General features: G+C 43.5%; 1 pseudogene; it reads right to left on the bottom strand.

The window, feature by feature from the left end:
* Window positions 1–918: 918 nt before the first annotated feature.
* Window positions 919–5,268, bottom strand: part of LOC132342064 (keratin-associated protein 5-1-like) — a 17,743-nt pseudogene continuing 13,393 nt past the window's right edge.

Raw genomic sequence — 5,268 nt, 5'->3', positions numbered from 1 at the left:
AGCAGGTGAATCTTCTGGAATACTTTGGTAAGCTCTGAGTGGGAACACGTTGAAGCTGAAGTTGTAGTGGACCTCTGGGCTGCACTCCCAACCCACGTGGGACACCTTTGGGCCACTTCAGCATTACTGCCCCAGGCTCCTGGAGGGTTAAGTGCAGGGGCTACAGCCCCTGCTGCCAGTCTGACACCTTTGGAGCCACTGGCAGCAGAACACGGGGATATTCCTCTTGAGCTCCTGGCTTGGGAAACACTACTCTTTCTGCTCTTCCAGGAGGATTTTCTGGAATATTTCCAAGTCACAGAGTTTGGCCACGTGGTCCACATGAACCCGCAGGTGCTCTTTCACCAGTCTCAGGCAGGCCGTCATGATTTTCAGGTGCACCCTCAGCACCCACTCCCAGCCTTCGGCCCCACCATACTCCCACCACTGTAGCTCCTCTGCCTACAGCCACCACTTCTCATCTGCCAAAACTGTAGACTTGCACCTGTTCTGCTTCAGCTCCATCTGATATTCCAACAGCTCCAACTCCATGGAACCCACCAAAACACTGCGCCTGCCGCTCCCTCTGGAACCCCTCCAGCCGCCGCCGCAGTTCCCCACTCCTGCTTCTCCATCTCCAGGTCCCAGAGCCACTCGTAGACCCTCCAGAGCAGCCCCTGCAAACCCTCCATTTGGCTCCACAGGTCCCAGAGAGTTCGTTGGAGGGTGCCACGATGAGAAGGAGCAGAATTCGGGCACTCTAAAGGCAGCCATTCGTACAGATGTTTTCTAAATTTTAGTAGCTGGACACTTCTTTTAATATTGGTACCAATGGCCTTGTTCCTCTGTCAGATAAACTGCTGGTAACTAGTTATGCTGAAACAGCTCCACATCTGCCCAAACGCAAACATCTCAACTTGCAATATGTGCAAAAACTGCCTACTTGGAAACGCTCTGCGTAAACTGAGTATAAGGGAGGGAGTCTCTGCACCATAACGGCAAGAAATTGTTCTATGAAGAGAACCCACTCTGTTTTGTGCTTTTAGGTACTGCCTGCAATTTATTCACCTCCTTGCACGCAAATATTCACTCATCCAGTTGAACTCGTGGATTTGCGTGTACATAAAAAATTTCTCTGATTAAACATTTTTTCTACATGAACTTCTTTTCCACGGCAGAAATGTCAAGTATGCCTTTGTAACTGTATAGGTGGACTGTGATCTGACAAATGATCATTAGTCTTATAGAAATAAACACCCAATATCAGGGCATGTGACTTTAATTATACAGCTCCTGTCACAACACAGGAATTACTCCAATCTACCTACACACACTGTTGAGATTTACTGCCCAACCTCTTTGGGATGAACTGTGCACTAGTGAAAAAAATCTCTGCAGCAAGATGACCTGAGTCTACAGCTGGAATGCATCCAGAGCAATGGACACAGAACTCTAATCACTATTCACCACAGTACAGAAAAGATGCATAGCACAGAAATAATCTTGGAAAGAGTGATGAAAATTGTAGATCACTAGTGGGACATTTGCTTTGGGTGGTCATCAACTGCAACAGAAATTCTAGACACAATGTTGCACTTTATTATAATTTTTGTGATTTATGTTTTATTATTCTTATTGTTGAATATAGTTCTATATGTTAGAGTGTGTATACTGGCTAGACATGTACTGCTGTGGCACAGACCTCCTCACCTATAATATTGTTTTATCATATTCAAAACAATCTTTAAAACCCACATTATTTAGGTAATCTGATCAAGAATTTCCATCAACTTAAAATTGGAGCATGATATATTTTTGTTTATAAGCACAGAGGCAAGAGGTGACCAGACTGCCAATCTGTCAGTTCCCAGGAACTGCTGCTGTCTAATGAGCTCCAGCTTTTTAACCAACAGCCTTGGAAACTTATTTTTCTTGCCTGGAAAAAATCCATACAAAACCAAACAAGTGGGACAACATTTTTATTATTGAGCTTTCAAAGAAAGTTACTGGCCTGAATTGAGGTCAGGGTGGAAAACTACTATGAATTAAACCCCCTCTCTTGTGATATTATAAACTGTGGTCCAAAGTGAAACTATTTGAGCTCTCCTCAGGGGCTGCACCACAGGGGCTGTGATCAGCACCTCCCTCGGAGCCAGAGAACACTCAAGCTTGCCAAATTTGGAGGACAAGCTCGAAACAACAATGATGATTTCTGAGCTCACACCCCACTCCTCAAGGTTCAGCCTTGAGCACACTGAAAAGGTGCAAAGACATGCAAAGTGACTACTGCACTGAATTCAAAAGGATTTTTTCACAGGTATACCTTGAACAGACTCCTTATGTTTGTGTGCATGCAAGTGTGAAAATGCTGGCGCAGATACACAAGGAAGGTTGTTCTAGCTTAGTATTTTAGAGTTAGGCCTATAAGTAAGTTATAGTAAATTCTATAGACTATTCTATTTCTATAGTAAATTATATCCATTGCTAAGTAGTTTAAGTTAAATTATCTGTTAAGTGCCATTAAGTGTTAAATACTGTTAAGGTTAAGCGTTAAGTTTAAGTTCTGTTAGATTTAAGTGCTGTTAATTTCTCCTAAGTGTTATTAAGTTTAAGTGAGATTAGGTTCTGTTAAGTTTAGATTACATTAGGTTTAATTTATGTTGATTTTAAAGTCTGTTGAGTTCTGTTAAGGTTAGGTTCTGTTAAATTTAAGTGATGTTACATGAAAGTTCTGTTGATTTGAAGTTCTGTTAAGTTTAAGTTCTGTTAAGGTTAGGTTTTGTTAAGGGTCTCTTAAACTTAAGTTCTGCTAAAGTTAAGTTCTGTTAAGTTTAAGTGAAGTGAAGTTTAAGTGATGTTAAGGTTAAGTTCTGTTAAGTTTAAATATTTTAAGTTTAGGTGTTTTAAGTTTAAGTGCTATTAGGTTTAAGTGATGTTAAGGTTAAGTACTGCTGGGTGTTTAACACAAACTGTAGGCCCAGTCTGGGCCCAGTTTAACATGGGGATATACTCTAAACCTTGTGACCCAACACAAGGGGACTGCACATTTCTTTTCATCCTTATTTCTTCCTATCCTCTTCTCTTCCCACTCCTTTTGACACACCCTCCCCTTGTCGCTCACGCGCCGGGGTCAGAGCAAGAACAGACAAGAGGCAGGATCGTAGCAAAGGCGAAGAAGCGCTTACTCAAACAAACCGCGCGGTTTTTATAGAGAGGTACGACAGATTCTATTCTATTGGCTAACAAACAGAAACATCTTTCTCACGCACTGTCCTTGAGAGGAATGGAAAAACAAGGTGGAAAAACAAGGCAGAAAAACAGCACCTGCAAGTTGTTTATAGTCAACAGGTTATCACATCTTTCTAACTCCCTAAAAGCTCTCACAAGCCGCAGTGAGAAAGGCTTGCCGTTTCTCTCTCCCTGTCCCATGGCATCCACATCCCCTGCCCTCCCACTGATGCCTAAAGAAACCACCTGGAACAGAGCCTAGGCAGAGTTAAAGAATAAAGCAGGTGTTTATTAAAAGGCCTTCAAGAATACACCTTGGGCAGTACAAGAGCCTGGCTGAGGCGACACCCGAGACGGACCCAAGATGAATGACAAGTCACGAGTTTTCACGCTTTTTATAAGCTGTGGTTCTTTACATATTGGGGTTCATTGTCCAATTTCAGCTTAGGGTATGAAGTGCCATCCTGCTGGTTTGCTCTCTTCCATTTGCCAATTTTGCCCCAGAAGCTGCAACAGTCTCCTCGAGTCTCAGGCTGGAAAAGAATTGTTTTTCCTAACTACACTGTGAAGAGAGCTTGCTAACACTTTATATGAAGTTCAGAGCTATGTACTAAAGCAGTACAGAATGTGGGAAATATGAAAGCTAAACCTTCAGGCATTACTCCTCCCCTGTCACCCATACTCCTCTGCCTCTTGCTAGCCTGCACATAGGTATTTTTAAATTGGTTCAAGATTTTTGTTTGGTTTTTCTCTCTGCTTTAACGATCTAGATAAAGATGTTCTCTCTCTAATTACTAGAGCCAACATGCTTTGCCATGCTTTTACTCCTGGAATAAATCTGCTTTAGCAAATCCTTTCGCTGGTGAATCTTTAGGTCGCTTTAAAACACTTGCTCACAGCAACCTCTAAAGAGCTGGTACATGGGTGGCTTTGGGCACTAACATCTGCAATCCAAGATAATTACTGGAAGCTGATGTGCTTGTAGGTTGCCTGGGATAACCAGGACTACAAATTTCTATGTCGTTAGTGAAGCAGCCATGCCAAACCTCCCAATGCCCACATTCATATTCAGGTACACACACCCAGACACACAGAGACACACACACAGAGACACACAAAGAGACACACAGAGACACATACATACACACACAAACAAACACACACATAGACAGACACACAGGCACAGACACAAAAAGACACACAGACACACACAGACAGCCACACAGAGAGACACAGACACAAAGACACAGACACACACACACAGATACACAAACACACATAAACAGACAGCCACACAGAGACCCACACAGACACACACACAAAGACACACACACACACAGACACAGACACAAACACACACAGACACACACCCACACAGACACACACAAACAGACACACACACACACAAACACACACACACAGACACACACATGGACAGACACACACGCACACAGAGACACAGAGACACACAGACACAGACACACAGACACAGACAAAGACAAAGACACACACACACACTCTCACAGAGACACACAGACACAAACACACAAACACACAGACACACACAGACACACAGACGCACACAGACACACACACAGACACAGACAAAGACACAGACACACACAAACACTCTCACACAAACACACAGAGACACACAGACACAAACACACAAACACACAGACACACAGACGCACACAGACACACACACAGACACAAACACAAACAGACATACAGACAAACACACATACACAGACACACACACAGACACAGACACAGACACACACAAATAGAGACACAGACACACACAGACGCACAGGCACACAGAAATACAGACACACAAGCACACAGACACACAGACGCACAAACACACAGGCACACACAGACAAAGACACACAGGCACAGACAAACAGACACAAAACCAGACACACACAGACAAGACACACAAACAGACACACACACACACACACACACACACACACAAACACACAGACACACACACAGACACACAGACACAGACACAAAGACACACACAGACACACACACAGTCCCACGCAGACACAG

The sequence above is a fragment of the Haemorhous mexicanus genome, chromosome Z, assembly GCF_027477595.1.
Source record: "Haemorhous mexicanus isolate bHaeMex1 chromosome Z, bHaeMex1.pri, whole genome shotgun sequence".
Lineage (NCBI taxonomy): Eukaryota > Metazoa > Chordata > Aves > Passeriformes > Fringillidae > Haemorhous > Haemorhous mexicanus.
The sequence above is the reverse complement of the archived record's forward strand: the minus strand, read 5'-3'. Positions and strand labels throughout refer to the sequence as shown.